Source organism: Macaca mulatta, chromosome 17 (genome assembly GCF_049350105.2).
Source record: "Macaca mulatta isolate MMU2019108-1 chromosome 17, T2T-MMU8v2.0, whole genome shotgun sequence".
NCBI classification, from domain to species: domain Eukaryota; kingdom Metazoa; phylum Chordata; class Mammalia; order Primates; family Cercopithecidae; genus Macaca; species Macaca mulatta.
Window position 1 is genome coordinate 49,363,857 of NC_133422.1, and position 11,789 is coordinate 49,375,645.

The following is an 11,789-nucleotide window of genomic DNA, read 5'->3' on the forward strand; positions in this document are numbered from 1 at the left end:
AATTAACAGAATACTAAGCAGTTTCTCAGAAAGCTTCTTTCCAGATTTCATCTGAGGATATTTCCTTTTTCACCATAGCCCTCTATGGGTTTCCAAATATCCCTTTGCCAATTCCACAAGAACTGTCTTAGCGAAAGGCTTCTTGAGGGGAAAGCTGTAACACTGTGAGATGACTTCACAGAACACAAAGAGGTTTCTCAGAAAGCTTCTTTCTCTTTGTTATCGGAGGATATTTCCTTTGGCCTTTTAGTCTTCAAAGGGATCCGAAATATCTGTTCTCAGATTCCACAGAAATAAGGCTAGCAAAGAGATCCACGAAATATAGATGTAACTCTGTGAGATGAATTAACAGAACACTAAGCAGTTTCTCAGAAAGCTTCTTTCCAGATTTCATCTGAGGATATTTCCTTATTCACCATAGCCCTCTAAGGGTTTCCAAATATCCCTTTGCCAATTCCACAAGAACTGTCTTAGCGAAAGGCTTCTGGAGGGGAAAGCTGTAACACAGTGAGACGATTTCACAGAACACAAAGAAGTTTCTCAGAAAGCTTCTTTCTCTTTGTTATCGGAGTATATTTCCTTTGGCCCTATAGTCTTCAAAGGGATCCGAAATATCTGTTCTCAGATTCCACAGAAATAAGGCTAGCAAAGAGATCCACGAAATACAGATGTAACTCTGTAAGTGGAAGTCACACATCACAGAGCAGATTCTCAGAAAGCTTCCTTCCAGATTTCATCTGAGGATATTTCCTTTTTCACCATAGCCCTCTATGGGCTTCCAAATATACCTTTGCCAATTCCACAAGAACTGTCTAAGCAAAAGGCTTCTTGAGGGGAAAGCTGTAACTCTGTGAGATGATTTAACAGAACACAAAGAAGTTTCTCAGAAAGCTTCTTTCTCTTTGTTATCGGAGGATATTTCCTTTGGCCCTATAGTCCTCAAAGGGATCCGAAATATCTGTTCTCAGATTCCACAGAAATAAGGCTAGCAAAGAGATCCACGAAATACAGATGTAACTCTGTGAGATGAATTAACAGAACACTAAGCAGTTTCTCAGAAAGCTTCTTTCCAGATTTCATCTGAGGATATTTCCTTTTTCACCATAGCCCTCAATGGGCTTCCAAATATCCCTTTACCAATTCCACAAGAACTGTCTAAGCGAAAGGCTTCTTGAGGGGAAAGCTGTAACTCTGTGAGATGATTTCACAGAACACAAAGAAGTTTCTCAAAAAGCTTCTTTCTCTTTGTTATCGGAGGATATTTCCTTTGGCCCTATAGTCTTCAAAGGGATCCGAAATATTTGTTCTCAGATTCCACAGAAATAAGGCTAGCAAAGAGATCCACGAAATACAGATGTAACTCTGTGAGTGGAAGTCACACATCACAGAGCAGTTTCTCAGAAAGCTTCTTTCCAGATTTCATCTGAGGATATTTCCATTTTCACCATAGCCCTCTATGGGCTTCTAAATATCACTTTGCCAATTCCACAAGAACTGTCTTAGCGAAAGGCTTCTTTAGGGGAAAGCTGTAACTCTTTGAGATGATTTCACAGAACACAAAGAAGTTTCTCAGAAAGCTTCTTTCTCTTTGTTATGGGAGGATATTTCCTTTGGCCCTATAGTCTTCAAAGGGATCCGAAACATCTCTTCTCAGATTCCACAGAAATAAGGCTAGCAAAGAGATCCACGAAATACAGATGTAACTCTGTGAGATGAATTAACAGAACACTAAGCAGTTTCTCAGAAAGCTTCTTTCCAGATTTCATCTGAGGATATTTCCTTTTCCACCATTGCCCTCTATGGGCTTCCAAATATCCCTTTGCCAATTCCACAAGAACTGTCTAAGCGAAAGGCTTCTTGACGGGAAAGCTGTAACTCTGTGAGATGATTTCACAGAACACAAAGAAGTTTCTCAGAAAGCTTCTTTCTCTTTGTTATGGGAGGATATTTCCTTTGGCCCTATAGTCTTCAAAGGGATCCGAAATATCTGTTCTCAGATTCCACAGAAATAAGGCTAGCAAAGAGATCCACGAAATACAGATGTAACTCTGAGAGTGGAAGTCACACATCACAGAGCAGTTTCTCAGAAAGCTTCTTTCCAGATTTCATCTGAGGATATTTCCATTTTCACCATAGCCCTCTATGGGCTTCCAAATATCACTTTGCCAATTCCACAAGAAATGTCTAAGTGAAAGGCTTCTTGAGGGGAAAGCTGTAACTCTGTGAGATGATTTCACAGAACACAAAGAAGTTTCTCAGAAAGCTTCTTTCTCTTTGTTATCGGAGGATATTTCCTTTGGCCCTATAGTCTTCAAAGGGATCCGAAATATCTGTTCTCAGATTCCACAGAAATAAGGCTAGCAAAGAGATCCACGATATACAGATGTAACTCTGTGAGATGAATTAACAGAAAACTAAGCAGTGTGTCAGAAAGCTTCTTTCCAGATTTCATCTGAGGATATTTCCATTTTCACCATAGCCCTCTATGGGCTTCCAAATATCCCTTTGCCTATTCCACAAGAACTGTCTTAGCGAAAGGCTTCTTGAGGGGAAAGCTGTAACTCTGTGAGCTGATTTCACAGAACACAAAGAAGTTTCTCAGAAAGCTTCATTCTCTTTGTTATCGGAGGATATTTCCTTTGGCCCTATAGTCTTCAAAGGGATCGGAAATATCTGTTCTCAGATTCCACATAAATAAGGCTAGCAAACAGATCCACGAAATACAGATGTAACTCTGTGAGATGAATTAACAGAACACTAAGCAGTTTCTCAAAAGCTTCTTTCCAGATTTCATCTGAGGATATTTCCTTTTTCACCATAGCCCTCTATGGGCTTCCAAATATCCCTTTGCCAATTCCACAAGAACTGTCTAAGCGAAAGGCTTCTTGAGGGGAAAGCTGTAACTCTGTGAGATGATTTCACGGAACACAAAGAAGTTTCTCAGAAAGCTTCTTTCTCTTTGTTATGGGAGGATATTTCCTTTGGCCCTATAGTCTTCAAAGGGATCCGAAATATCTGTTCTCAGATTCCACAGAAAAAAGGCTAGCAAAGAGATCCACGAAATACAGATGTAACTCTGTGAGTGTAGGTCACACATCACAGAGCAGTTTCTCAGAAAGCTTCTTTCCAGATTTCATCTGAGGATATTTCCTTTTTCACCATAGCCCTCTATGGGCTTCCAAATATCACTTTGCCAATTCCACAAGAACTGTCTTAGCGAAAGGCTTCTTGAGTGGAAAGCTGTAACTCTGTGAGATGATTTCACAGAACCCACAGAAGTTTCTCAGAAAGCTTCTTTTTCTTTCTTATGGGAGGATATTTCCTTTGGCCCTATAGTATTCAAAGGGATCCGAAATATCTGTTCTCATATTCCACAGAAATAAGGCTCGCAAAGAGATCCACGAAATACAGATGTAACACTGTGAGATGAATTAACAGAACACTAAGCAGTTTCTCAGAAAGCTTCTTTCCAGATTTCATCTGAGGATATTTCCTTTTTCACCATAGCCCTCTATGGGCTTCCAAATATCCCTTTGCCAATTCCACAAGAACTGTCTTAGCGAAAGGCTTCTTGAGGGGAAAGCTGTAACACTGTGAGATGATTTCACAGAACACAAAGAGGTTTCTCAGAAAGCTTCTTTCTCTTTGTTATCGGAGGATATTTCCTTTGGCCCTGTAGTGTTCAAAGGGATCCGAAATATCTGTTCTCAGATTCCACAGAAATAAGGCTAGCAAAGAGATCCACGAAATATAGATGTAACTCTGTGAGATGAATTAACAGAACACTAAGCAGTTTCTCAGAAAGCTTCTTTCCAGATTTCATCTGAGGATATTTCCTTTTTCACCATAGCCCTCTATGGGTTTCCAAATATCCCTTTGCCAATTCCACAAGAACTGTCTTAGCGAAAGGCTTCTTGAGGGGAAAGCTGTAACACTGTGAGATGATTTCATAGAACACAAAGAGGTTTCTCAGAAAGCTTCTTTCTCTTTGTTATCGGAGGATATTTCCTTTGGCCTTATAGTCTTCAAAGGGATCCGAAATATCTGTTCTCAGATTCCTCAGAAATAAGGCTAGCAAAGAGATCCACGAAATATAGATGTAACTCTGTGAGATGAATTAACAGAACACTAAGCAGTTTCTCAGAAAGCTTCTTTCCAGATTTCATCTGAGGATATTTCCTTATTCACCATAGCCCTCTATGGGCTTCCAAATATCCCTTTGCCAATTCCACAAGAACTGTCTTAGCGAAAGGCTTCTTGAGGGGAAAGCTGTAACACTGTGAGATGATTTCACAGAACACAAAGAAGTTTCTCAGAAAGCTTCTTTCTCTTTGTTATCGGAGGATATTTCCTTTGGCCCTATAGTCTTCAAAGGGATCCGAAATATCTGTTCTCAGATTCCACAGAAATAAGGCTATCAAAGAGATCCACGAAATACAGATGTAACTCTGTGAGTGTAGGTCACACATGACAGAGCAGTTTCTCAGAAAACTTCTTTCCAGATTTCATCTTAGGATATTTCCTTTTTCACCATAGCCCTCTATGGGCTTCCAAATATCACTTTGCCAATTCCACAAGTACTGTCTAAGCAAAAGGCTTCTTGAGGGAAAAGCCGTAACTCTGTGAGATGATATCACAGAACACAAAGAAGTTTCTCAGAAAGCTTCTTTCTCTTTGTTATGGGAGGATATTTCCTTTGGCCTTATAGTCTTCAAAGGGATCCGAAATATCTGTTCTCAGATTCCACAGAAATAAGGCTAGCAAAGAGATCCACGAAATACAGATGTAACACTGTGAGATGAATTAACAGAACAATAAGCAGTTTCTCAGAAAGCTTCTTTCCAGATTTCATCTGAGGATATTTCCTTTTTCACCATAGCCCTCTATGGGCTTCCAAATATCACTTTGCCAATTCCACAAGAACTGTCTTAGCGAAAGGCTTCTTGAGGGGAAAGCTGTAACACTGTGAGATGATTTCACGGAACGCAAAGAGGTTTCTAAGAAAGCTTCTTTCTCTTTGTTATCGGAGGATATTTCCTTTGGCCCTGTAGTCTTCAAAGGGATCCGAAATATCTGTTCTGAGATTCCACAGAAATAAGGCTAGCAAAGAGATCCACGAAATATAGATGTAACTCTGTGAGATGAATTAACACAACACTAAGCAGTTTCTCAGAAAGCTTCTTTCCAGATTTCATCTGAGGATATTTCCTTATTCACCATAGCCCTCTATGGGTTTCCAAATATCCCTTTGCCCATTCCACAAGAACTTTCTTAGCGAAAGGCTTCTTGAGGGGAAAGCTGTAACACTGTGAGATGATTTCACAGAACACAAAGAAGTTTCTCAGAAAGCTTCTTTCTCTTTGTTATCGGAGGATATTTCCTTTGGCTCTATAGTCTTCAAAGGGATCCGAAATATCTGTTCTCAGATTCCACAGAAATAAGGCTACCAAAGAGATCCACGAAATACAGATGTAACTCTGTGAGTGGAAGTCACACCTCGCAGAACAGGTTCTCAGAAAACTTCTTTCCAGATTTCATCTTAGGATATTTCTTTTTTCACCATAGCCCTCTATGGGCTTCCAAATACCACTTTGCCAATTCCACAAGAATTGTCTAAGCGAAAGGCTTCTTGAGGGGAAAGTTGTAACTCTGTGAGATGATTTCACAGAACACAAAGAAGTTTCTCAGAAAGCTTCTTTCTCTTTTTTATCGGAGGATATTTACTTTGGCCCTATAGTCTTCAAAGGGATCCGAAATATCTGTTCTCAGATTCCACAGAAAAAAGGCTAGCAAAGAGATCCACGAAATACAGATGTAACTCTGTGAGTGTAGGTCACACATCACAGAGCAGTTTCTCAGAAAGCTTCTTTCCAGATTTCATCTGAGGATATTTCCTTTTTCACCATAGCCCTCTATGGGCTTCCAAATATCCCTTTGCCAATTCCACAAGAACTGTCTTAGCGAAAGGCTTCTTGAGGGGAAAGCTGTAACTCTGTGAGATGATTTCACAGAACCCACAGAAGTTTCTCAGAAAGCTTCTTTCTCTTTCTTATGGGAGGATATTTCCTTTGGCCCTATAGTCTTCAAAGGGATCCGAAATATCTGTTCTCATATTCCACAGAAATACGGCTCGCAAAGAGATCCACGAAATACAGATGTAACACTGTGAGATGAATTAACAGAACACTAAGCAGTTTCTCAGAAAGCTTCTTTCCAGATTTCATCTGAGGATATTTCCTTTTTCACCATAGCCCTCTATGGGCTTCCAAATATCCCTTTGCCAATTCCACAAGAACTGTCTTAGCGAAAGTCTTCTTGAGGGGAAAGCTGTAACACTGTGAGATGATTTCACAGAACACAAAGAAGTTTCTCAGAAAGCTTCTTTCTCTTTGTTATCGGAGGATATTTCCTTTGGCCCTGTAGTCTTCAAAGGGATCCGAAATATCTGTTCTCAGATTCCACAGAAATAAGGCTAGCAAAGAGATCCACGAAATATAGATGTAACTCTGTGAGATGAATTAACAGAACACTAAGCAGTTTCTCAGAAAGCTTCTTTCCAGATTTCATCTGAGGATATTTCCTTTTTCACCATAGCCCTCTATGGGTTTCCAAATATCCCTTTGCCAATTCCACAAGAACTGTCTTAGCGAAAGGCTTCTTGAGGGGAAAGCTGTAACACTGTGAGATGATTTCATAGAACACAAAGAGGTTTCTCAGAAAGCTTCTTTCTCTTTGTTATCGGAGGATATTTCCTTTGGCCTTATAGTCTTCAAAGGGATCCGAAATATCTGTTCTCAGATTCCACAGAAATAAGGCTAGCAAAGAGATCCACGAAATATAGATGTAACTCTGTGAGATGAATTAACAGAACACTAAGCAGTTTCTCAGAAAGCTTCTTTCCAGATTTCATCTGAGGATATTTCCTTATTCACCATAGCCCTCTATGGGCTTCCAAATATCCCTTTGCCAATTCCACAAGAACTGTCTTAGCGAAAGGCTTCTTGAGGGGAAAGCTGTAACACTGTGAGATGATTTCACAGAACACAAAGAAGTTTCTCAGAAAGCTTCTTTCTCTTTGTTATCGGAGGATATTTCCTTTGGCCCTATAGTCTTCAAAGGGATCCGAAATATCTGTTCTCAGATTCCACAGAAATAAGGCTATCAAAGAGATCCACGAAATACAGATGTAACTCTGTGAGTGTAGGTCACACATCACACAGCAGTTTCTCAGAAAACTTCTTTCCAGATTTCATCTTAGAATATTTCCTTTTTCACCATAGCCCTCTATGGGCTTCCAAATATCACTTTGCCAATTCCACAAGTACTGTCTAAGCAAAAGGCTTCTTGAGGGAAAAGCTGTAACTCTGTGAGATGATTTCACAGAACACAAAGAAGTTTCTCAGAAAGCTTCTTTCTCTTTGTTATGGGAGGATATTTCCTTTGGCCTTATAGTCTTCAAAGGGATCCGAAATATCTGTTCTCAGATTCCACAGAAATAAGGCTAGCAAAGAGATCCACGAAATGCAGATGTAACTCTGTGAGATGAATTAACAGAACACTAAGCAGTTTCTCAGAAAGCTTCTTTCCAGATTTCATCTGAGGATATTTCCTTATTCACCATAGCCCTCTATGGGTTTCCAAATATCCCTTTGCCAATTCCACAAGAACTGTCTTAGCGAAAGGCTTCTTGAGGGGAAAGCTGTAACACTGTGAGATGATTTCACAGAACACAAAGAAGTTTCTCAGAAAGCTTCTTTCTCTTTGTTATCGGAGGATATTTCCTTTGGCTCTATAGTCTTCAAAGGGATCCGAAATATCTGTTCTCAGATTCCACAGAAATAAGGCTAGCAAAGAGATCCACGAAATACAGATGTAACTCTGTGAGTGGGAGTCACACCTCGCAGAACAGGTTCTCAGAAAACTTCTTTCCAGATTTCATCTTAGGATATTTCTTTTTTCACCACAGCCCTCTATAGGCTTCCAAATATCACTTTGCCAATTTCACAAGAACTGTCTAAGCGAAAGGCTTCTTGAGGGGAAAGTTGTAACTCTGTGAGATGATTTCACAGAACACAAAGAAGTTTCTCAGAAAGCTTCTTTCTCTTTGTTATGGGAGGATATTTCCTTTGGCCCTATAGTCTTCAAAGGGATCCGAAATATCTGTTCTCAGATTCCACAGAAATAAGGCTAGCAAAGAGATCCACGAAATACAGATGTAACTCTGTGAGGTGAATTAACAAAACACTAAGCAGTTTCTCAGAAAGCTTCTTTCCAGATTTCATCTGAGGATATTTCCTTTTTCACCATAGCCCTCTTTGGCCTTCCAAATATCCCTTTGCCAATTCCACAAGAACTGTCTTAGCGAAAGGCTTCTTGAGGGGAAAGCTGTAACTCTGTGAGATGATTTCACAGAACACAAAGAAGTTTCTCAGAAAGCTTCTTTCTCTTTGTTATCGGATGTTATTTCCTTAGGCCCTATAGTCTTCAAAGGGATCCGAAATATCTGTTCTCAGATTCCACAGAAATAAGGCTAGCAAAGAGATCCACGAAATACAGATGTAACTCTGTGAGATGAATTAACAGAACACTAAGCACTTTCTCAGAAAGCTTCTTTCCAGATTTCATCTGAGGATATTTCCTTTTTCACCATAGCCCTCTATGGGCTTCCAAATATCACTTTGCCAATTCCACCAGAACTGTCTTAGCGAAAGGCTTCTTGAGGGGAAAGCTGCAACACTGTGAGATGATTTCACAGAACACAAAGAAGTTCCCCAGAAAGCTTCTTTCTCTTTGTTATCAGAGGATATTTCCTTTGGCCCTATAGTCTTCAAAGGGATCCGAAATATCTGTTGTCAGATTCCACAGAAATAAGGCTAGCAAAGAGATCCACGAAATACAGATGTAACTCTGTGAGTGGAAGTCACACATCGCAGAACAGTTTCTCAGAAAGCTTCTTTCCAGATTTCATCTTAGGATATTTCCTTTTTCACCATAGCCCTCTAAGGGCTTCCAAATATCACTTTTCCAATTCCACAAGAACTGTCTTAGCGAAAGTCTTCTCGAGTTGAAAGCTGTAACTCAGTGAGATGATTTCACAGAACACAAAGAAGTTTCTCAGAAAGCTTCTTTCTCTTTTTTATGGGAGGATATTTCTTTGGCCCTATAGTCTTCAAAGGGATCCGACATATCTGACCTCAGATTCCACAGAAATAAGGCTAGCAAAGAGATCCACGAAATACAGATGTAACTCTGTGAGTGGAAGTCACACATCACTGATCGGTTTCTCAGAAAGCTTCTTTCCAGATTTCATCTGAGGATATTTCCTTTTTCAACATAGGCCTCTATGGGCTTCCAAATATCCCTTTGCCAATTCCACCAGACCTGTCTTAGCGAAAGGTGAGGGGAAAGCTGTAACTCTGTGAGATGATTTCACAGAACACAAAGAAGTTTCTCAGAAAGCTTCTTTCTTTTTGTTATCGGAGGATATTTCCTTTGGCCCTATAGTCTTCAAAGGGATCCGAAATATGTGTTCTCAGATTCCACAGAAATAAGGCTAGCAAAGAGATCCACGAAATACAGATGTAACTCTGTGAGATGTATTAACAGAACACTAAGCAGTTTCTCAGAAAGCTTTTTTCCAGATTTCATCTGAGGATATTTCCTTTTTCACCATAGGCCTCTATGGCCTTCCAAATATCCCTTTGCCAATTCCACAAGAACTGTCTTAGCGAAAGGCTTCTTGAGGGGAAAGCTGTAACTCTGTGAGATGATTTCACAGAACACAAAGAAGTTTCTCAGAAAGCTTCTTTCTCTTTGTTATCGGAGAATATTTCCTTTGGCCCTATAGTCTTCAAAGGCATCCGAAATATCTGCTCTCAGATTGCACAGAAATGAGGCTAGCAAAGAGATCCACGAAATACAGATGTAACTCTGTGAGTGTAAGTCACACATCACAGAGCAGTTTCTCAGAAAGCTTCTTTCCAGATTTCATCTGAGGATATTTCTTTTTTCACCATAGCCCTCTATGGGATTCCAAATATCACTTTGCCAATTCCAAGAGAACTGTCTTAGCGAAAGGCTTCTTGAGGGGAAAGCTGTAACACTGTGAGATGATTTCACAGAACACAAAGAAGTTTCTCAGAAACCTTCTTTCTCTTAGTTATCGGAGGATATTTCCATTGGCCCTATAGTCTTCAAAGGGATACGAAATATCTGTTCTCAGATTCCACAGAAATAAGGCTAGCAAAGAGATCCACGAAATACAGATGTAACTCTGTGAGATGAATTAGGAGAACACTAAGCAGTTTCTCAGAAAGCTTCTTTTCAGATTTCATCTGAGGATATTTCCTTTTTCACCATAGGCGTCTATGCGTTTCCAAATATCCCTTTGCCAATTCCACAAGAACTGTCTTAGCGAAAGGCTTCTAGAGGGGAAAGCAGTAACTCTGTGAGATGATTTCACAGAACACAAAGAAGTTTCTCAGAAAGCTTCTTTCTCTTTGTTATCGGAGGATATTTCCTTTGGCCCTATGGTCTTCAAAGCGATCCGAAATATCTGCTCTCAGATTCCACAGAAATAAGGCTAGCAAAGAGATCCACGAAATACAGATGTAACTCTGTGAGTGGAAGTCACACATCACAGATCAGTTTCTCAGAAAGCTTCTTTCCAGATTTCATCTGAGGATATTTCCTTTTTCAACATAGGCCTCTATGGGCTTCGAAATATTCCTTTGACAATTCCACCAGAACTGTCTTAGCGAAAGGTGAGGGGAAAGCTGTAACTCTGTGAGATGATTTCCCAGAACACAAAGAAGTTTCTCAGAAAGCTTCTTTCTCTTTTTATATCGGAGGATATTTCCTTTGGCCCTATAGTCTTCAAACGGATCCGAAATATCTGTTCTCAGATACCACAGAAATAAGGCTAGCAAAGAGATCCACGAAATACAGATGTAACTCTGTGAGTGGACGTCACACATCACAGTGCAGTTTCTCAGAAAGCTTCTTTCCAGGTTTCATCTGAGGATATTTCCTTTTTCACCATAACCCTCTATGGGCTTCCAAATATCCCTTTGCCAATTCCACAAGAACTGTCTTAGCGAAAGGCTTCTTGAGGGGAAAGCTGTAAATCTGTGAGATGATTTCACAGAACACAAAGAAGTTTCTCAGAAAGCTTCTTTCTTTTTCTTATCGGATGATATTTCCTTTGGCCCTATAGTCTTCAAAGGAATCCGAAATATCTGTTCTCAGATTCCACAGTAATAAGGCCAGCAAAGAGATCCACGAAATACAGATGTAACTCTGTGAGATGAATTAACAGAACAGTAAGCAGTTTCTCAGAAAGCTTTTTTCCAGATTTAATCTGAGGATATTTCCTTTTTCACCATAGGCCACTATGGGCTTCCAAATATCCCTTTGCCAATTCCTCAAGAACTATCTTAGCGAAAGGCTTCTTGAGGGGAAGGCTGTAACTCTGTGAGATGATTTCACAGAACACAAAGAAGTTTCTCAGAAAGCTTCTTTCTCTTTGTTATCGGAGGATATTTCCTTTGGCCCTATAGTCTTCAAAGGGATCCGAAATATCTGTTCTCAGATTCCACAGAAATAAGGCTAGCAAAGAGATCCACGAAATAAAGATGTAACTCTGTGAGATGAATTAACAGAACACTAAGCAGTTTCTCAGAAAGCTTCTTTCCAGATTTCATCTGAGGATATTTCCTTTTTCACCATAGCTCTCTATGGGCTTCCAAATATCACTTTGCCAATTCCACAAGAACTGTCTTAGGGAAAGA